The 23882-nt window shown below is 37.7% G+C and overlaps 1 protein-coding gene across 12 annotated transcripts in view; it reads right to left on the bottom strand.

The window, feature by feature from the left end:
• The window catches only part of LOC309556114 (poly(rC)-binding protein 3-like), a 1192398-nt gene that overhangs the window by 218217 nt on the left and 950299 nt on the right, over nt 1-23882 (bottom strand). Inside the window, exon 1 of one of the 12 annotated variants that reach the window (XM_082258452.1) lies at nt 23031-23487. The exons of 9 other annotated variants lie outside the window; for them this stretch is intronic. The gene's annotated coding sequence lies outside the window, so the exon portion shown is untranslated. Of the gene's footprint in view, nt 1-23030; nt 23488-23882 lie in introns of those variants that run through there. 2 more of the 12 variants (XM_082258448.1, XM_082258449.1) reach the window with 2 other exon arrangements.

The raw sequence follows: 23882 nt of genomic DNA, 5'->3' as shown, positions 1-23882 counted from the left end.
TTACAGGTCAAACATATATGAGCTACAGTATAAAATACCTTAGAAAATACTTTTACATGAAAGTTGAAACCCCCATTTAAATTTGGAATTTACATGACAAAATCATTTTACTTAATATATAACTAAAGGCAAAACTTTTTTTAAGTTTTGAATAGAGTGGAGAGGGATTAGAACACTTATTAGGTTTTTTGCTGTCTGTGTCCCCCCTTAAGGAGATTCATATTCATATTTTTCTCTATTTGTTTACCATTATCATTGAAAGTTAAAGTAAATGAAAATCCCAAATTTTGGGTTGTCCCCAGAAAAGTAATAGCAGGGAAATCTTCCAATGGAGAATCTAGTTCTAGTGACCTTCCTCAAGGAATTCCCTAAGTTTGCAAGGATTTCCTCTCGCTTCCTGTTTGGCTCTGGGACAGGAAGTGAAGGGAAATCTTTGCAATATGACATATATGTGAAAACAAATCTGACAGGGGTTATAACCCTCCCTTACTCTATCCAAAATTGGAAAAAAAGTTTGGCCTATAGTTCTACGTTAATGCACATTATCAATATACTAAAAATAATACTAATGTAACATAAATGTTACATGAACCAAGGAACAAAGCAAGAGTAATTATTTAACTACACTATGCAAAAAAAAAACAAATGAAATTACAAACAAGTATATTCTACATAGTTATATTAAACAGCATGTCTACCAAATCAAAATTAAAAACAATACACAGTATAGGTCAAATAGAACAGACTGTGACGGATGTAAAATGCTAAGCACAAAAGGATTATCAATCTTGAGTTGGTGTTATATGATGTTAAATGCTCGCCCTAACACTCCAGATTTATAGACACAAGAATCATAGGTTCTCTGATTTGCTGTGTCCTGTTAATTAAAAGCCAAAGCTTAAGATGGGGTTAATTTGCAATGAAAGGTTATCATTAGTTGAAAGGTATTGAATAAAATATGTATAGCACCCACTGTACATATTCCTGGCAGATGTGCCATAAAGATTTTTCAATTATTTAAATAATAAATTATCATTTGAAAAGAGGTACCAATCTTACGTCAGTAACTTACATTGCCTAAAAATAGAGTAATCTGCTTAAATATTAATGTACAATTTTCTCATATTTAGAACTGTTTTGCCAGGCTTACATAAGGGTAACTGTGGTTTCAAAATGAATGTGTATGTGCGTTTTTGTGTGTGTAGGGGGTTATACATAGCTAGGAGGATCAGACAGCCAACAGCATAAGCAGACTGTACATACATGTTACCTTCATATTCATCCTTATAGTGCTACCTGAAGCCATTCTGAAGTTTATATGCAAACAGCAAATTTCAGAATGTTGCTATTTATACAATCATATGCATTCCCTTTCTGCTTTACATTGCTAAGCTCTGCTAATAGATTTCTTAGACCTAGAGTATTGAAATGTTGGATAGGGGCAGGAGTCAAGTATGTTCTCCACTATTAGAAAATGTAAAAACTGTAATGGGTGCTCTGGGTTATAATAAAGCTGAATGAGAATGTAAGTGGTATCTGATGTTAGTAATCCCAAATTGCTACCTCTTTAGTGCTCCCACCATTGCTTTGAATATACAACAGGTTCTACTGGGTCAGAGGCAGTAGATAGATAGATAGATAGATAGATAGATAGATAGATAGATAGATAGATAGATAGATAGATAGATAGATAGATAGATAGATAGATAGATAGATAGATAGATAGATAGATAGATAGATAGATAGATAGATAGATAGATAGATAGATAGATAGATAGATAGATAGGGAAATAGACAGATAAATATATTATTGGGTGTTGATGGTAGTCTCATTACCAAAAGCAATCTCATTTTTCACTGTACCCCATGTAGCCCAAGTACAAACTGGCACTGATACTAATTGACTGCTGAGCCATTGGTGTTCTTTACATGATTCATAACTCAAAAGTTACCTGGGTAGTAATATAATGTACAATGGACAAGTGGCATGACCCATGGGACATAGAGGCCATACACATAAAGTGTTTGCTGGTCTGTCTTTATTTTTGTGGGGCTGAATACCTAATTTTTACAGTTACAGTGTAGGTGTATAAGGACAAGAGTCTACATGGTATTCTGTCAGACTACTAAAGTTTTAGGGACATGATTTCTTGCTATTTTCTCGGCACTGTGAAAGCACAACTCTGCTTCCCTTCATCATTGTTTTCTTTTTTCTAGGACCACTCTGGTCCTTGTTCCTCAAATATTGGAAGAAGATCAGCCAACCATATCCACTCTCTGCAGCTTTGAGCTATGAACAGAGTTGAATGTCCTGCGAGACTCTTTACAACATTGGAACGCTAAGCAAGTAAAACCATTCTGGTAGAATTTTTGCTGCCATAATGAATACTATTTTTCTTCTGTAAGCATAAAAACTTCACAATTATTTGAAATTTCACCTCTTCCTTCTTGTGTATTGATTTGAGCAAGGATCTGGAATTGGTAACTAAGCTAGAATAGTGGCCCTTTTATTTTTAGAATACTTTAATGAGAGCTTAAAAATGTTGGCAAGTAAACAGCACCAGAAGCAATAACTATATGGAATCTTGGCTAATACTGTATAGGCCTATGCCATGAGACTGTTACTGCTACACTTAAATCAACTAGACCTATAAACTATAATGCAGTTTAATCTGAGTTATTAGGGACTGACTTTCTAATTAAAATTCTAAAAGTTCATGTAGAATAACTATCTCTTTGGTCCAAACACTTGCATTTATACCCTTTGTCTAAACCATGCTAGCCACAATCAGTGCTGCTTTGTCAAGTAGTCTTGTATTCCTTTGAAGGAAAAAATAACCATTTGCCATTGAAATATGTCTGGGATTCTCATGCCTTGCTTGGTAATTTCTAATAAATAATGAATGGAAACGTATCTATACCAAAAATGTTGACAGTATGAGTAAAAAAAGGCTTTAATCACATTATACGTATAACAGTGTAAGCAATATAAACAATGACTTGAAGAGCCAAGCAATGATTCCTGCTGATCTACGCACGATAAGCTAAATATATTGGGTCTTTCCCCTCTTTTATGCTGGGAGTAGTCCCAGAACATGTAATGTGGCCTGGCAGATATTTGGATTGAGTTACTTCAAGAGCAGAGGCTGTTCACTGAGCACCCTAAATGTTCTTTGTGCAAAGTGAAGATTGGTAAATTAGATGGACCTGTGTTCACTTTATATTCCCAAACATGTACAAGGAAAATTTTAACCTCTTCCCGCCGCCGCCTCCTGGTCCTTTAAGAGGTTCCAAATGCAGGAAGGTGGAGGCTGGCATACAGATCATGTGTGACTGCTGTGATTGGCAGTCACAGGATCAGAAGGCTCTCGATAGCAAGTATGCATTGGGAGTATTCCGATGAATACTGTACCGGATGTGCCCAGGGATGTGTTTCCATAGAGGATGCATATATGTGGCCTCTCGGGAATTAAATCCCACCTGTCGAGAGGCTGCATATATGTGTATGGCCAGCCGGAAGTGGTTAACAAAACGGACTTGTTTATGCGATTTACCAACATTCACATTGCAAGCTGAACATACACTTGCTGAGTAAACTCCAAAGCCTCTACTCTCAAATCAACTCAAGTGTCAATAATGCTGAAGGCTTATCATAGGGTTTGAGGACAATGATTTTTCCATTCATTCTGAAATAGACCCATGCAATAGACCCATGCAGGCTTATATAACAATATGGCACAAAGGCAACGGGTATCATTATTCACAAAAGTGCTTGTTCTCTGGGACTTAACATGCATGCTACTGTACAGTTGTTTTTTTTTTTTTTTTCTACACAGCTGTTATAAAGGGCATATAAAAGGAAGTAAAATGGTATATATATATATATATTTATATATATTCCTTGCATATGATTCAGTATTCTTTGTGAAGTGTTACCACCTTCTCTAAGTTAAAGAAAAACTCTTTTGCAAAGTGAGCATCCTATTTGCCTTTAGTAAACAACCCTTTGATTTATCAGCAGAGGTTACCAACAGCTATGGAGTGTGAGAGTCTCCCAGACTGTATAAAATTGGATTGGTTGCTTTAGGTAGTCTCTCACTATATATAGTTTGTAAATTTTTGTTGCACTGGCAAATCAATTCCCATGCACAGTCTGACTGTGTGTGGCCAGCTTTATTGACTAAATTATTGAGCAACCCCAGGTAACAAGTAAAATCCATCAGTAAATCACTATCATAGGAAACGCTGAAACTGTGTTAAAGACAGAAAACGTATTCAGTTTACAGTTCAAGTGCTGCCTAATCTATGGAGTTTTTAAATATACAAAGGAATGCAATCAGATAAACAACCCTAACCATGTCGTGTTACAACCCTTCCAAAATCCTTGTTGCTGTCTGAAGTTTTTTTAATGTATTTTTGTATGTACACAGGGACATTATAAGTGCTGTTTACATGTACAAACTCATTTTACGCTATTTCTTTTCCAAGTTCAAGATTATTTGGCTGCTCAAAGTGACAGCCAATATCTGGGCCTGCGTTGATCTTAGCTGTTGTTTAGCTGGATTACTAAATACACTGCCTTACATACAGATAACCACCAGAGGGCATTCTTTATGTATCATATATTGACAAATGAAAATGACAGTTGTTACATCATAGATTGCATTCAGAAAAAAAAGAAAAAGAAAATTAAAGTGAACACCCAGGGCTGGCTAAAATTGCCAAAACTGAGACCTGGCGAATGGTTGTTTAGGAACCAGGCATTGTATTGCTGGTGGGGTCAGGAGCATGTCCATTTTCCACACCAGGATGTGTAGAGAAAAGCTACCACAGGTGCTGGTAGAGCAGAGCCTGAAAAAAACTGCAGTACTGGCAGTTTATGCTGTCAGTTCCCAGGTTTGCTTTAACCACTTCAGCTCCGGAAGGTTTTACCCCCTTAATGATCAGGCCATTTTTTGCGATTCGGCACTGCGTTACTTTAACTAATAATAGCGCGGTCGTGCGATGCTGTACCCAAATACACAAATTGATGTCCTTTTTTTTCCTATAAATAGAGCTTTCTTTTGCTGGTATTTAATGACCTCTGCGGTTTTTTAGATTTTGCACTATAAACAAAAAAACCAGAGCGATAATTTTGAAAAATAGAAACCACAATATTTTTCACTTTCTGCTATAAAACATTCCCAATAAAAACATTTAGGCTCCGTTCACATGTAGGCGTTTTGGGGCGTTTTTGGGGAGTTTTTCTGCTCTAGGATCAGCTCTCAAAACGCCCAACAAGACAAATCCTATTCATTTCAATGGCCCCTGTTCACATCTGAGCGTTTTGACGCTGTATACAAAACGCCCAACGCTCAAAAAAGTACATGAGCTTCTTTTTGGGCAGATTACAGGCGTTTTCCATTGGTATCTATTCAATCAAAAAACGCCTGCACAAAAAACGCCTGTAAATCGCGGTAAAAATCGCGGTAAAATCGCGGTAAAAATCGCGGTAAAATGTAAACGCTACGCTCAGGTGTGAATGTAGCCTGAGAAAATCAAATTTTTTTTATCAGTTTAGGCCAATTTGTATTCCGCTACATATTTTTGGTAAAAAAACCCCCACAAAAAGCGTATTTTAATTGGTTTGCGCAAATGTTATAGCGTTTACAAACTATGGGATAGATTTTTGGACTTTTTATTTATTTACTTTTTATTAGTAATGGCAGCGATCAGTGATTTTTAGTAGGACTGCAACATTATTGCGGTGGACAGATCGGACCCCAACTGACATTTTTTACACTTTTTGGGTATCTGTGACATTAATACAGTAATCAGTGCTAAAACATATGCACTGCTACTGTATAAATGACACTGGCAGGGAAGGGGTTAATACTGGGGGTATAAAACTGTGTGTGTGTGTGTGTGTGGGGGGGGGGGGGGGGTGGGCTTCTGTGACAGGCAAAGAGAGAAACACAAGATCTCTCTGTGCCTTTGTGACAGGAGAGCTACCTGCTTTGTTTACATAGGCAAGTGGCTCTTCTGTCAGTTTCTGTGAAGATTGCGGGAGGCCGGCCGTGATCGTGCCCGCTCCTCCCGTGGTCTGACTCCCGATGTGTCTAATCAACGCGTGCACATAATCACGTATATCTACATGATTATGTGTAAAATCTGCATGGGCGGTCGGCAATTGGTTAAAGGGTAGATCTACTTTCAATGGGGAAGAAAAATAGCAAATAACGAAAAAAAACAATAAAGCGTATACAATTGTGACACAAATCATATTGTAATTGAATGTTAGTAAAAATTACCTTTCCTTTGCAATCTGCAGCCGCTGTAATTTTCTGGAAATGCAATGCAATATGGCTACCTGGAGCTGTTCTGTACACAGAATGTGTACTGACCACACCCCAGAAACATCATTTCCTGCTTGTGTGATTGGCTCACTGATTTTCCCAGAAGTCTGCTTAAGATTCAAGTCAGATTTCTGGCATCCCCTGCAACAAAAATGTCATTTTTGTTTAGATACTCCCAATAGGAACACGTCTAATGGTATGCAAGCCCAGCAGATTGCCTCATTAGAGCCCTGCAGCTGCCACAGCTGATGGATAATTATGAAACCACTCCTATTTGACCCACTCAGCACAGGGGAACAAACAATGATTTCTTCAGAATAACAAAAGGTAGGAACCTGCAACAAAGATTGTTAAAATCCTTGTAATGTACAGAGATCACCCAGAGGGGAGTGTTTTTTTTTTCTCAACAAAGGTGGAGTTATGCTTTAAATGTGTACTCTCTAAAAAGATTCTACAGTCTCACTGCAATCTAGATTTCGTATAATCCATTCAGCCAGATTTAGCAAGCTGTCACCTGGGCAGCCCCTTAGCCTTATGTCACACAGGCACAGAGAGCATCTTCTTTTCTTTGAGAGACAGCAGAGAACTTACCATGTGCAGAATATAAAAGCAGTGCACTCCTGAAAATGTAGAAATGTCAGTCTGCATGGGATGCTTTAGGACTGTGTGGTTGCCTTACTAAAGGAAAATAAGTTGCATACTTTGTAAGGGAATTTGCATTTTGCAAGGTAGTTTTCCCTTAGCTTAGTGAATGAGGGGAAGCTCTGCTGACTCATCATCCAATAAAGTGCAAGCAAAAATGCCATTTTTTTTTTAATTTTCCTTGAACTTGATTGGGTATATATTGCAAGAGGAATTTTCCCCAAATTTATTAGACTGCAGGAAAATCCCCTTGCCAAAGTGAACAGCCTTGTCTTTAGTACATCAACCCCTTTGTTTTGCCATTAGCAGCAAACAAAACGTGGTCACAGCATAGTCACATGGTTAATATGCCCTGGTTTTGATGACAGGAGTATATCACTTATTTTTGCACTAATTTATGAAAGGAAATACAAATGGCATTCAATTATGTTAAAGCGTAACTCCACTTTTGTTGAGAAAAAAAAACATTCCCCTCTGGGTGATCTCTGCACATTACAAGGATTTTAACAAACTTTGTTGCAGTTTCCTAGCTATTGTTGTTCTGAAGATATCCCTGTTTGTTCCTCTGTGCCTCTATACTGAGTGGGTCTAATGGGAGTGGTTTCATAATTATCTATCAGCTGTGGCAGCTGCAGGGCTCTAATGAGGAAAGCTGCTGGGTCTACATCCCTTTAGACGTGTTCCTATTGGGAGTATCCCACCAAAAATGACATTTTTGTTGCAGGGGATGCCAGAAATCTGACTTGTATCTTAGGCAGACTTATGGGAAAATTGGTGAGCCAATCACACAAGCAGGAAATTATGTTTCTGGGGTGTGATCAATATATATTCTGTGTACAGAACAGCTCCAGGTAGCCATATTGCATTGCATTTTCAGAAAATTACAACAGCTGCAGATTGAAAAGGAAAGGTCATTTTTAAAAACATTCACTTACAATATGATTTGTGTCACAATTGTATACGCTATATTGTTTTTTTCTTTATTTGCTATTTTTTTTCCCCATGAAAGTGGAGTTACCCTTTAACCACTTCTGGACCAGAAGATTTTCCCCCTTAATGACTAGTCCATATTTTGGGATTCAGCACTTTGTTACATTAACACACAATTACTGTGGTCACGCGACACTGTACACAAATAAAATTGATGTTCCTTTTTATCCCTACAAATAGAGCTTTCTTTTGGTGGTATTTGTTTACATGTGCGATTTTTATTTTTTGCGTTATAAACAAAAAAAGAGCGACAATCCTGAAAAAAAAAACAATATTTTTCACTTTCTGCTATATAACATTCCCAAAAAAAAATCAAAATGTCTTAACATTTTAGGCCAATTTGTTTTCTGCTACACATTTTTGATTTTGATTGGTTTACGCAAAAGTTATCGCGTCTACTAACTATGGGAAGTATTTATGTTATTTTATTATTATTTTTTTTTTTTTACTAGTAATGGCGGCGATCTGAGATTTTTAGTGGGACTGTGTCATTGTAGTGGACAGATCGGACCCCTAACTGACATTTTTGACACTTTTGGGGGACTAGTGACATTACTACTGTAATCAGTGCTAAAAATATGCACTGTTACTGTAATAATGACACTGACAGGGAAGGGGTTAACACTGTGGGTGATCAAGGGGTTAATTGTTTACCTAGGGGCATGTTTCTAACAGTTTGGGGGTTGGGCTTGTGAAATGATCACAGAGACCTGTGTTCCTATATAGAAGGATCACAGGCGCTCTGTGATCATTCCAGAGAGAAGATCGGTCAGCTGTTTTTACAGCTGGGAGCGATCGCGGGTGCCAGGTGGTAATTGGAGCCGCCTGCCCTGTGCATCGGAGTCCCCGCTGCCGAGTGGGGGACCCACCCCTTAACTGCAGGCACGCGACCGACCTATGTCGTTTCGCGCAGGAGGGCCGCCCTGCCGCAGTAAATCGGCGGTGGGCGGTCCTGAAGCGGTTAAATTACAATTTCATGATAAACCAAAGGTTCTGATCTTTCCATACTCTGTTCAACCCCCCCCCCCCCCCCAAAAAAAAAGAAAAAAAAATAGCTGACATGTTATTTTAAACAACTAACTGAATATATTCCTTTTCCCAGGCATAGTAGATGAACTTTCATGGAATCATAAATGAATGCAGTCTAAAATATTTTAATCAATAAAGAGTCAACCCCTGCATTTATTCACAATGCAAATTCATGCACAGTTTTATAGTCATCACAGATCGGTTGGTTGCTTATGTGGAAATGTGTCTTTTACATGCCAGCAACAAAGATGCTTTCTGGATGGCCTGATTCTCACCACCGGGCTTCCTGTAAGTGGGCATGATCACACATATGCATGAGTGCATACAAACGGTTTCCTATCACCAACCTTCATTAACTAAATGTAGTGAATAAACCTTTGCATCTCCGTTAAATCCCAGCTACTACGGATTTCCTGCTTAATGCTAAAACCCAAGCGACCCATTTTCCTTCAGCTGATACTTAGTGAAAATTAGGAATGACTGAATGAAAAAACATCACATGCTGTACTGAAAGAGAACTATTTTTATAAATACTTCTTACAGTTAAAAGATTAAAAATCTGCTGAACATCTAAAAGATTTTATACTATGTGCTAGCAGAAGAATATGGTTATAAAACTCTTAGTTACCAGCCTTATGAAATTGGCTTGAAAGGTATTAATCAGCATTTACTACTGAAGTAAAGGAGTCAGTCTAGACCTGATTTCCTAAACTGCTCAACTGACAGAATCAACTAGACGACACTGCTTTGTCATTTCAGGCACTGTCCTCCACATACTTAAACTACTTAAAGACCAGCTGTATAATCTTCTATAATGCCTAAATCAATAAAGTCATTTTGTATTCTTTTTTATCATTTTATCAATTATCTTTGGTAGTTTAAAAATTACATTTGTTTTTTTTTTTTTTATATGAATTAGGGTGCTGATCTTTATTAAAAAATAGATATTACATTTTTATCCCATTTAGAGATATATTTGTGAATGCAAATAAATGTAACATGTATTATGTATGATATTTTGATATTTATGTATGATATTTTTTGATAACTGGATACAGAACTTAAGAGAAGTGAGGTCACTTTTCTGCATTACTTGATGGTATCTGGAGGTCAGATAAGGAAGCATCCAGTTTATGTTTACTATACCAAAAGCTCAGCTGTCTCTTTAACTTGCATACTTTCCGTGTCTGACCCCTGTTACCTCTGCTACAGACTAATAGAAGGAACAACAAAAGGCGCATAATAAGGCAGCCTTCTGACGCAGGAAAATGCCAATCCATTAAGCACAGTCCACTTGATTCAACTGAATCCACATCCACATGTCAGGTTTTTTTCACTGAAGCATAGACTAGAATTAAACACTACATAAGTTTTCATTCCTTCTTTTCAGACCTCATCATTTAGTTTTTATGGTCTACCAACCTGCCTTGGCTGGTGTACAAATGATGTTTATTGTGATTGCATATTATATACTTTCCATATCTATCTATCTATCTATCTATCTATCTATCTATCTATCTATCTATCTATCTATCTATCTATCTATCTATCTATCTATCTATCTATCTATCTATCTATCTATCTATTATTTCAGAATTTGACATACTACTTGTAGACAGAAAAGGAGAATAATTGATAGACAGACAGACAGACAGACAGACAGACAGACAGACAGACAGACAGACAGACAGACAGATAGATAGATAGATAGATAGATAGATAGATAGATAGATAGATAGATAGATAGATAGATAGATAGATAGATAGATAGATAGATAGATAGTTAGATAGATAGAAATATTGATAGATAGATAGATAGATAGATAGATAGATAGATAGATAGATAGATAGATAGATAGATAGATAGATAGATAGATAGATAGATAGATAGATAGATAGATAGATAGATAGATAGATAGATAGATAGATAGATAGATAGATAGATAGATAGATAGATAGATAGATAGAAATATTGATAGATAGATAGATAGATAGATAGATAGATAGATAGATAGATAGATAGATAGATAGATAGATAGATAGATAGATAGATAGATAGATAGATAGATAGATAGATAGATAGATAGATAGATAGATAGATAGATAGATAGATAGATAGATAGATACTGTAGCTATTGGAAGTAGATAACATACAATATGCAATCACAATAAACATCATTTGTACACAAGCCAAGGCAGGTTGGTAGACCATAAAAACTAAATTATGAGGTCTGAAAAGAAGGAATGAAAACTTATGTAGTGATTAATCTGTCTACAAGTAGTATGTGAAGTTCTGAAAGCTTTTTTTTTTTTTTCAAAGACACAAGGCTTAATGTGTTACTAAACCCACAACAGTAAAATCAGTCTGTTTATGCAGTAAAGCATGCTTGTTATACTTGTGGAGCCTAAGGGGTTAATCATTTGCATGTGTAAAAAGGCTGTTTGATCCTGTATGCATAGATCCTCCTCTTCTTGCATTGCCCCAAAAACATGTCCGGATAAGACAGTTAGAGGAGTCACTCTGCACATGCTCAGTTTAGTGTGTATTGCTAGAGAGTTTTTTTTCTTGGGACAGAGGGTCAGGGGTAGGGGTGATAGGACAGCTCAGTGCAGTATGAAAACCCCTCCTACAAGCTTTAACCAGGAACTAATAGAAGTCACAAGACTGCTATATACTGCTGATGGGAAAAGGTATTTAGCATTTTATATTTACTAAAATAATTGCATTTCCATGTTATGTGTACTGTGAGACACCAGGTATAGTGAATGCAGGGTCCTAGGTTTAGTAACACTTTAATTCACAATTTCAGCCATGTTTGTCTATAATTTTCACATCTCATTGGACTGTCACTCTATGAAAATAAAGTTCCTTATCCTGGTACTCTAGCTTTATGAATTGAACCTATTCTCTGTTAAAGTGTAACCAAAGGCAACATTTTTTTTTGCATTTTGGATAGGGTAATCTAGGGTATTAAAGTGACTTTAAAAATAACTAACATATTATACTTACCTGCTCTGTGCAGTTGGTTTTGCACAGAGCAGCTCAGATCCTCCTCTTCTCGGGTCCCTCTTCTGTGATCTTGGCCCCTCCCTCCTGTTCAGTGCCCCCATAGCAAGCAGCTTGCTATGGGGGCACCCGAGCCAAGTCACAGCTCCCTGTGTCCATTCAGACACAGAGCCCTGTCCTGGTCCCATCCCCTCTCTCTCCCTATTGCCTAGCTGACGTTGATTGACAGCAGCGGCAGCCAATGGCGCTGCTGCTGTGCCTCAGTCAATCAGGAGGGAGAATCTCTAATGGCTGATACACTTGTGGACATCGCTGGACAGAGAGGAACCTTAGATAAGTGTTAGGGGGCTGCTGCACACAGAAGGATTTGTATCTTAATGTATAGAATGCATTAAGATAAAAAAACCTTCTGCCTTTACAACTCCTTTAACCCCTTTCAGTTTATTTATTTTTTCTTTTTCGCCATCTTTGTCCCACTGGGGAGATTTCTTTTCACTTCCTGTCCCATAGCTAAAACCGGAAGTGAGAGGAAATTGCTCCAAAGTGAGGGAATCCTGGTGTGTCACCAAGGACCTCAGAGCTAGTGTCTCCGTTAGAAGACTCCCCTCTATTCCTGTTCGGATGTCAACCCAAGATGTGAGATTTTCTTTTATTATCACTTTCAATGATGGTAAACAGGACAAATAGAGAGTGTAAATCTCCGCAATGGGGACACAAACAGCAATAGTAACTGATAATTGTACTGATTTCTCCACTTTCTCCAAAATTAAAAAAGTTTTGCTGTTAGTTACATTTTAAATAACAATATTTAGACACCTAAGTGAGAAATATTTGCTTTTTTTTGTCATATTGCAAGTCATGAACAGTATGAATAAATGTAACTGAGCTACTTAACCTTATTTGTTTCAACAAGAATAATAACTGCTAATAATACTATAATTACTATTCTACACACATTGTGATGTTGATGTTCCTGACTAGAACGCTCTTGTTTACACTGAAACCAGTGCGCGGGTCACCATGTGGGTTTACATTCATTTGTAATGGGCATGTTGTTGCTCCATATTTGCAGTGTATTTGCAGCACATATTTTAGGCGCTATTTCTGATTTGTGTTACTGAGTTGCATGTACACGTTGGCAGTGAATTTATGTGTGTTCTGGTATGGTTATGTGCAGAAAAATACAGAATGCTGTACTTTTTATTTATAAACAAACATGAAAGCACCACGGTGGTGTAAACTAGGCTCATTAAAAAAAAAAAATATTCATTTTTCTTGCAGATGCATTAGTACTGTGTTCAAAAAATGCATTTGACTGCATCTGGTATATATGAAGTGCAAATACAGCAGTTGTCTCTAGATGTATGCAATAGTTGTTCTGTTTGAATGCCCTTGAACGCATAAATTCCTTGACAACATTGCCCAAAATTATCCTGCAGATCCTTGCATTGGTATGTGCTCATGTGACTCAGTGTACTTAGCACAGCAGGTTATGTCGCTTGTGTTTACATTGTGTCTGGTGTGTCAAGACCCTGCTTAGCAAGCTCAGTAGGTTGCACTTTACAGAATGCCACATGCTAGAATATATAACTGAATAGAATATACATGATTCATCGGGGAGAATTTCTAATTAATATATATATATACCGTATTTTCCGGCGTATAAGACGACTGGGCGTATAAGACGACCCCCCTATTACATGATCTACCGGTAATACTTATACTTAGGTTGCCTTGGAGATATTATACTCGGCGTATAAGACGACCTCCCATTTTTGGGGGGATTTTTTTGAGGTTCAAAAGTAGTCTTATACGCCAGAAAATACAGTATATATATATATATATATATATATATATATATATATATAAAATTGTTGGGTTGACTGTTTGAATTAAGGCTATACTAGTATATATATATATATATATATATATATATACACTAGTATAACCTTAATTCATATACACATATATTAATAAATATATATATATATATATATACACACACACACACGCATATATATATATTTTTGTATATATGTATATATATATATATATATATATATATATATATATATATATATACATATATATGTATGTATATATATATATATATATATATATATATATATATATATATATATATATATATATATATATATATATATATATATAGTAGTATAGCCTTAATTCAAGCAGTCCACCCAACTGTTAGACTTAGGAAATCTTACAAATGTATCAAGCTGTATTTTTACAAAGAACTTGCATAGATAACTAAATCTGTTTTGACATCAGCCTCCAGTAATCCTCTGTAAAACTGCACTCTGGCTGGGAGAGGGTGAGGCATCACTATGAGCCAATAAAGGTTTTACTGCTTACAGGAAGGGGCAAACAAAGAGATGGTCTCAGTTGTATTCTAATGCTTATTAATTGTTCAGACTTAGGCCTCATGCACATTGGACGTTATAAAAAAGACAGTAGCATTAGCTGTAGAAAGCCGTAGCTGTAGAGTGAGTCTTTCAGTGTTTTTGCAGTACGCGTTTTTTAGCGTTTTTTGAAATTTTTTTTTAGCAACACTTTACTCCCATAAAAGCGTATGGCTCAAAAACACTAACAAATGCAGAATAGCCACGTTTTTCAGCTTTTATCAGAGTTAGAGCGTATTTACAGCTGAAAAACGCCTCTTAAACCCCACTAGTTCTGGGATTTTTTCCCAGACAGAAAACGCCCCTGCCAAAAAATGCTGATAACAGCCTATGTGTGCATGGCCACATAGGATAACATGCTGAAAGTTTATTGGCTGCAGAAAAAAATGTCTGACGCCAAAAACAGCAGCTGTAAAAAGGTCCAGTGTGCACGAGGCCTTAGCGTTAGATAGGTCCTGGAAAACTACAGGTAAGTTCAGCTATGCTGTCTAGCAGGGTTACCTGGATCCCAAAGTGAACAGAATTACAAAACATTTTTTATGTAAACCAGTTAAATACTATATATCTGTTTCATTGTTTATTAAGCCATTTTCCTGGGGCCCAGCCTTAATATTTGAAACCTCCCCCTAACACTTCCTAACTAGACGTGAGTGTAGAAAGGTAGACTATCCCATATTGTGCAGGATACATTCAACTAATGCATTATTGGGGTAAATTGCTTAGTATAGCTTGATTGTCAGTGCAGTGCAATTCAATGCCTGATGCAGAAAAGTGCATCAAGCTGTTTTGGCATGCACGTGCCCTTGGTCTTAAACCCCTAACCTAACCCTAAACTTGAAAATTTAAGACTTAACCTGATCGAAATACTTAACACAGTCCTGCTTCTAACCTTTTCCCTCAATTAAGCCTTTAACTTCTAAACTCTAACCCTAACACTTAAACCAATCTGTTAGCTTAAAGGGTAACTCCACTTTCATGGGGAAAAAAAATTGCAAATAAAGAAAAAACAATATAGCATATACAACTGCGACACAAGTCGTTATTTAAAGGTTATTAAAGATTATTAAAAATGACATTTACTTCTCAATCTGCAGCTGTTGTAATTTTATGAAAATGCAATGCAATATGGCTACCTGGAGCTATTCTGTACACAGAATGTTTACTGACCAAACCCCCCCCCCCCCCCCGAAACATAATTTTCTGCTTGTGTGATTGGCTCACCAATTTTCCCATAAGTCTGCCTAAGATACAAGTCAGATTTCTGGCATCCCCTGCATTAAAAATAAAATTTTTAGTGAAATACTCCCAATAGGAGCACTTCTAAAGGGATGCAGGCCCAGCAGATTTCCTCATTAGAGATCTGCAGCTGCCACAGCTAATAGATAATTATTAAACCACTCCTATTTGACCCACTCAGCACAGAGGCACAGAGGAACAAACAATGATTTCTTCAGAAAAACAAAAGGTAAGAATCTGCAACAAAGATTGTTATAATCCTTGCAATGTACATAGATCACCCAGAGTGGAGTTATGCTTTGAACCTAAAAGTGATTTTTAAGGCTGCATTCACATGTCAGCTTATAATCGCGGGCAGAACCGCCGCGGTTCCGCCCGCGATTCGGAGATTTATTGCAAATCGCGGGACGCCTAGTGTTGCCCGTTGATTTGCAATAGCCCCCCAAACGCCGAGCGATGTTGCCGCGATTTACGCCCGCCGAATCGCGGCAACATCGCGCAAACAAAATCGCGGGACGCAATACGCTCCAAAAAAGTACAAGAGCTTCTTTGGAGCGTATTGCGTCCCGCGATTTTGTTTGCGCGATGTTGCCGCGATTCGGCGGGCGTAAATCGCGGCAACATCGCTCGGCGTTTGGGGGGCTATTGCAAATCAACGGGCAACGCTAGGCGTCCCGCGATTTGCAATAAATCTCCGAATCGCGGGCGGAACCGCGGCGGTTCTGCCCGCGATTATAAGCTGACATGTGAATGCAGCCTAAGTGTTTTTCTTTTTTGTTTAAAAATAACAAATATGTTATACTCACCTGTTCTGTGCATGGGTTTTGCACAGAGCAGCCCAGATCCTCCTCCTCTTGGGTCCCTCGCCGGCGCTCCTGGCCCCTCCCTTCTGCCTTAGTGCCCCCACAGCAAGCAGCTTGCTATGGGGGCACCTGAGACACAGAGCTGCAGCTCGGCCCATTGACTTTGATTGACAGCAGTGGGAGCCAATGAGAAATGATGCCCGCTGCTGTGAAGGAGAGTCGAACAGCCAAGTCTCTAGTGCAACATCGCTGGATCGGGTAAGTATTAGGGGGGGCTGAGGGGGGCTGTTGCACACGGGATGTTTTTTTTTTATCTTAATTCATAGAGTGCATTAAGATAGAAAAACCTTCCTCCTTTAGAACCACTTTACCTTGTAACACTTACCTAAACTTAACTTGCCTAACTGCTAAAACACTTTGAGAGTAAATATATACCTTAACAGCACAAAAACAGTCCTTAAAGTAGCAATGCAAAAATGTTTGCATAAGATATGTAAATATCTCATAGTGCTAAAGTGTTTATGTTTATGTCGATTATAAACGATTAGTATGTGTTTGATGTTAATGTTATCAGCAAGCTGTAAACAGGTATTCCAACCATCCTGCTTCTTTTAGCAGTTATATTATTCGATACAGAGGGTAGCATGAAAAATATGTTTCACTCAAAGATGGGCTTTAACTTCTCACAATAGTAATAATAATAATACATACTTAATGCATATATTTTCTGCACTTCTCCAAATTTAAGCACTGTTTATGTCCTGATCATGAATGGCAGGGTTTCATTACTAGTATTAAAATCAATTGGCTTTTCCCAGCGTCTTAAAAAAAAAGATTTGAGGCTGATTCCTAAACACTCCTGTCCTTTTCTAGCAAAATTGTGGTCAAGTCTCTGAATCCCATATGAATACATGGAAAGAAAGTACTGGGGTGTATCAGGGCTAGTAGAAAGAAGAAAATAATTTACATTTTCTCCAAGGAAACAGGTTGGAAAAAAACTGGCACACGTGTTTATTCAGCAGAGATTCGGCAAGACTAATTGGTTCATCTTTCACAACTGTTCTAGACCGATTGTTGTCAAAATATGTAGGCGATGGAAGATAGAATTTCTGTCTTTTTTATTATATGAAATGATATTCCACATGTCAATAGCGCTAGAAATGCACACAAATAAATGTGTTGGTTTCCAGTCATATAATGATCACACTTCAAAGTCCATACCATGGCTTTGTAGGCCAAGTATTGACAAAAGTCAATATACATCCTTGAACATGTCACTATGACAGCCCAAGAAATCAAGCCAGTCAAAAAGGTTTTGGCCTTTGTGTCCAATAATTTATGTCTGTCAAGCACTGAAAAAAATAATAAAAATAACCATTGCAGCAACATCAATCTTTTTTCCATTATCTATGTTTTCATTTTCCACATTTCTACATCTTTTATGTTTTAGAGGGATGTGCACCATTCACATTTATGATATTTTATATAGTATTTCTGACCATTTGAAGAACAGCTGTGGCCTCTGGGGCTGCAATGCTATCATGCAATTATGGTATAATAATCATCAATTTAATGGTCAGTTAACAAATTGATGGCTATTTATTTTACACTTCGAATATGTTCATCATTATATGTTCTCTTTTCTGGAACATCAGAACCTGTAAAGTTCCACATAACACACTAAGGTACAAATAATAGTTGATCTCATGCATGCTACTAGAAACAGCACTTCACTGTAGGATTTTGTATGAATAACTCATTTTAGATATATGGGGTATGTTGCAATACCTTCTAGATGATTATAGCCACTAAGAGCTTTACAAACTCTCTTAGTACTAATTAACTAAAACATTTACCTTTTAAAATCGGTTAGTGAACCTTTCAGTGCCTCAAAAGATTGATTGACAAAAAACTTTTAGTTACACATAGGTGCATTGATATTTATCTTTCTTTCACTTGAATCATGTTTATGCATATGTAGCACCACTCCCATGGGAACTGCTGGTTACGGGTTCCCCTGGGTTACCATTAGCAACAGCATGACAGTTTAAACTTTTCCCAAGTGTTTTGGCTCAGTCAGGAAACAGTCTGGGAGCTTTGGTTTTTATGTTTTATTAAGAACTTGGGTAGGAGAAGGGAATGAGTGGAATACTCCAACTTGTATAACTATGCAAAATCTGCTTGGATGACTGAATATTGCTGAATGCGGCAAGGCCGCTGCTTCACCCTGTCTGTAGCGGTGAAGAAGTAGTTAATGAACTATTGAGGTAAACTGTACTGTACTGCAGAATAATCTTTAGGGTCCTTCCTGGCACCCCCTTGTCTCTATTCTTCAGGGTTGTCTCTCACCCCCTTTCTTGTAATACTCTCTGTGTGAGCTAGCTCCTTGATTCCCTGACTTCTCTAGAGTGGTCCCCCTTCCTGGGCAGACCCTTAGGCAAATCTCCAGGTACTAACGGACGCTGTTTTTCTCCGGAGACTCTGCCAGCAGCTTCACTGTCAGCACTCTGGATCCTCTGCAGCTCAGCTCCACACCTGGTTCACTAGGCAGACCGTCTAAGACCACCTTCCTCACACTGCAGGAGGAGAGACAGCCGTCTGCCTCCCCCTGGGACTCTGCTTCCCGCTAAAAGACACCCTGTCACATGTCCCCTCAGTATTTATGATACATCCCAGGATGCATTGCAGTAATGTCCTCCCACTGGGACTGCCATAAACCCTGATGTGTCACTGGCTGAGTTTCCACTTGTCCAATAAGCTCCCTCATTGGATACAGTCGGGACACTCCCTTTAGACCCAGTGAATCACACCTGGAAACATGTGACAGGCAAACTAATAGATCAGACTCCTCTGATAAGCAGCAGGAGCAATATATGCTTTTTCCTAGCACCTACCTAGGAGGGTGCTACACATAGATGCCCTTCCCTTGATACCAGACTTTACAGGCAGCAATAGGAATTGCCTTGTGCTGTACTACTACTACTACTACTACTTTTACTACAAATGAGAATAATATTAATAATATCCATAGTGTTTTTTTTTCTAGGGACTTCTCTCCTTCCAATGAAACATTTGCTAGGGGTATAAGTCAGGATCTGAAGCTACTTAATAACAGAGCAGCCCTTCTATTTGCACCCAGAGACTATCTTCCAATTAGCCTTTCCAGAGGCATCCATAGAATCCATAAAATATTAGTGGCTAAAGGAGCAAACATTTCCATGTTGGAATCTAAATGGTAGTACAATATAGAAACTGGACCAAGGATTTCTTGGAAATTCCCACATTCCTGTCCCCGCACTTTCATCATTTTGAAGGAGTAATATAGGACTACCATTATTGACCTCTCTATAAAAATGCTAGTTATCTGGCTTTTATATCGACCAACTGCTCTTGCTTCGTCCTGGCAGTAGCTACAAATTTGTGCCTCAGCCTCAAGGCTGGCCATCATTATCTTGCAGGTACAGCCTTGCACTAGTAAAGAAGCAAGATATCACTTCTTTGGGGCCTGATGTAGAAGAAGTCATGTGGGCATGATATAAAGTGTAGGGCGTGAGCGGAGGTATACCGGAAGTGATGTAGATACAAAAATGAGTGCAGTGCTCGTATATTGTTGCCGGTTTTTATGATTTTAAATGTGAGTTTACAGCTGCTTATTTTAAATAAATTGTTCCAAATGTACTACACCATGAGAGTATTTTTTACATACACCCCATCCCGGATTACATGGAGAGAGGACCCCTAGAAGCATCCTAGTGTACTCACTACCACCATAAAGAATAGAGTATTGGGGAAGAGTACAGAGGACACCTAGAGGCGAGCTGACTACATAGCACCACCAACTGGGAGATATTACTTCATGCTTATGTTAAGCAATGAATGTGAGAGGCCAGAAAGCACAGCGGTGTCACTTGGAAGAAGGAAATAATTATTAATATATGGACACTCACTATTAAATGGTGAAGGGATACACCATGAATACACATTAAGGACTATTTATATTTCAGTTTTTCTAATGGTCACATCCATGATTATTTGGATTGTACTAGCTTTTGCTTTAGACATTTTGTATTTGCACATTGCACGGTGCACTTTGCGATTTTATATGCACTATTTATTTTATTGTTGTAGGCTTTATGATCTTGTATAGATATTTGATTATTTCTTGGCTTTGTTGGATCACTGCACATAACATATATAGGATACTGCATGACTGAATAGGCAGTGCAGCAATATTTACCTCTTAATATACCATATATACAAGAATGCCTGTTCAGCTTTGGGATTTTCTGAGCTGTGATTTTTCAGAAATGAGGGGTATGCTTTTGAAAAAAAAAAACAAGCAATAAAATATACCCTTGTTGCAGCTGTTCAACTTTTAGCAATTCACAAAATATTCATTGTTTAAATGAAAACTGTCGACGTACAAGAGCGCCTTTCATTGCAAGTGAAAGAACAAAAATTCAAACCCATTAGCTGATGTTTCAGTTAACAATGTCATCCTTATTTGCAAAACAAAGCAGCCAAATGTCCATCTCTCAATTAAGACTATTCACATCTGTAACCAGATCTAGCCTGTGTGACCCAAGAACCTTTGTGTCTCACAGAATGATTCTTAAGCAGTTTTTTGTATTGTCTATAAAATACATTTTTATACATTTGTAGGGGAAGTATTCATTCACAGGAGTCTCTGAAACTGAAATGACCCAGAAACCAAAGTACATATGTAACATTCCATTTGGAATCCTCACTAACTGAATTATATGACTTAATCAGACTTCATAGGGGGTGAAAGCCCAGTGTAGGCCTTAAGAGACATGTAGTGCACTGACCTTTCAGGGCTTACATTTAATTCTGTAATAAACGTATTAGACTCTAACATACATCATAAAGATTCTGTAATAAACGTATTAGACTCTAACATACATCATAAAGATGTATCTAAAATTGTAGGTAACATTTTTTTTTTTGTGACTTAATCAGACTTCACAGGGGGTGAAAGCCCAGTGTAGGCCTTAAGAGACATGTAGTGCACTGACCTTTCAGTGCTTATATTTAATTCTGTAATAAATGTATTAGACTCTAACATACATCATAAAGATTTATCTAAAACTCTAGGTATATTTTTTTTATATGACTTAATCAGACTTCACAGGGGGTGAAAGCCCAGTGTAGGCCTTAGGAGACATGTAGTGCACTAACCTTTCAGTGCTTATATTTAATTCTGTAATAAATGTATTAGACATATATCATAAAGAATTATCTAAAACTTTAGGTAACATTTTTTTAATTTCAATATAATCTTTGATGTAATATAATTTGCATGGATTTGATAGATAAACGACTATTTCTAAAAAATCGATTGATAAATTATAACATTTATATGTTATATAAAAAATATGTATGAAAAATAAAATAAAACCAATACTGTTAAGTGTAGATGTTAAAAAAAATGTATAAAAAAAAATAATAATAATAATAATATCAGGGTCTAAAGGAGCAAACGTTTCCATGTTAAAAAGTGTAAATGTTAAATAAAAGCTTATTTTCTATTACAACTGACTATGATATACTATGATAGACATTTTCATGTTCTAATTTTGTTCAGCTTCGAAATAAGGACCACAATGGTGGACTATATTAAAATTGCAATTTTCTAATTTTGTTCAGCTTCAAAATAAGGACCACAATGGTGGACTATATTAAAATTGCAATTTTAGCAAATAAAATGGACTATAACTGCATATAAAAAATAAAAATACCAAAGCAGATGCATAGCACAGAGCTTTGCTGTGATGTGAGTGCCACATGCTTTCAACCCATTCATAAAAATGTGACTGTAGTAAGTATAAGCAGCCAACAGTGCTGGATCCAAGGGCATGAACCAGTTCAGCATCAAAGAGGCCTGCGTGCAGATCAAATCGTTTAGTACGGAGAAAGTTAAAGCTGTGTTTAATTATGCTAGGGTACCATTTTTCGCAGGAATATGTTAAAAACTTGGTGGCCATAGCGGCAGGTTTATTCCTTATTTCGCTGCAGTCAGCTGACTTGAACAGACAACTTGAACAGAGCAGGTGTTCCAGATGTAGCATTTTCCAGAGAAGAGACGCTTTCTCCTAGGTCCATGCTTCTAAAAGTCAGTGTTTTATATACACAGCATCCTGATTAGCACACATCACAGCAGGATGCCGGTGCTTCATTCTCACATATCAGCAAATAAATAAGGAATGCCAGCACCATAACATGTTAATTCATGTAAGTAACTTTGTAAGCATTGCCTCGGCTCGGTTAACCATATCATTGCCACGTAGTTGCAATAAAGTGGTACTCCACATGCACCGTGAAGAGTCTCGTGAACGAATCCTATTATTCAGAACGCAAAACGGCATAACGAAGACACCATAACGAAGACTGTAAAATATAGCATGAAGACTACACTCTACACAAGTGGTTGTGTACAGAAATAAAAGACACACACAATAAAGCTCAGGCATCTCTGTATGAGGCTGATTGCCCAAGCTGAAATCTTCACAGACAGATAACAGAGATCTATATTCAGTTCACCAACCTTCACCTCCGCTAAAAGCTCAGCCAGAGTTCCTGAACAATGCTCTTTCTTCTGCTCGGTCACAGTGAGTGCGGTCCCTCTATGTGTCTCCTGATTCCAACTGAGGACAGATGGCCAGAAGCCCTGAGCCTCACTGGGATGAGGCAAAGCTTTGCTTTTTTTTTCTCCTCTTGCTTAGCCCCTGGCAGATAAGCCTGAGTCAGGCACAGTGAGCTCACAACACCCCCTCCACCAATCATTTCAATTAGTGCCACATGAGAAGAGCTTCTGCCCAAAATCTTCTTAGGAAAGGGCCAGAGGGCAGGGCAATCTCCTCTTCTCAACAATGACCAGAAGCAGCTATAAATATAATGAACAAAGGCTCTGTCAGGGCTGGGAATGTGATGTCCTAATCCGATAGAACACTATACCAAGCACACAGCCAGCAAGCAGCTCTGTAGCAGCATGAGCCCTGAGAGCACTGCATGTTTCATATTCTAATCTCATAGAAAGACATATAGTGGAATCCACCCAGAGGAGTCACAAGAGTCTGCACATTTAAGATGCTGTTCTGTGGACTATTAGTGATTGGATAACATCACTGTGTCTTTATTTGGCTCAAAGCTAAGAACACTCCTCTCTGCACCCTGGAATCATCACTTGCAGTAACCTTTCACAGGCATCACCGGGGTCTACATTGCCTGGACAGGATACTTTACCAATCTTTCTGCTACTCGCCAATCAGCAGCTTAGCTTACACTTTTCTATTTATACAACATGCATGTCGTCTGATTTTTTTTTTTTTTTAATTACGACTATGCTTATTTGCTTTAACAATATATTTGAGAAATAAAAAAAATATATATTTGCGTT

The sequence above is a fragment of the Pelophylax lessonae genome (genome assembly GCF_965119305.1).
Source record: "Pelophylax lessonae genome assembly, chromosome: 5".
Classification (NCBI taxonomy): Eukaryota; Metazoa; Chordata; class Amphibia; order Anura; family Ranidae; genus Pelophylax; species Pelophylax lessonae.
Note: the sequence above shows the minus strand (reverse complement) of the source record. Positions and strands in the feature narration are given on the sequence as shown.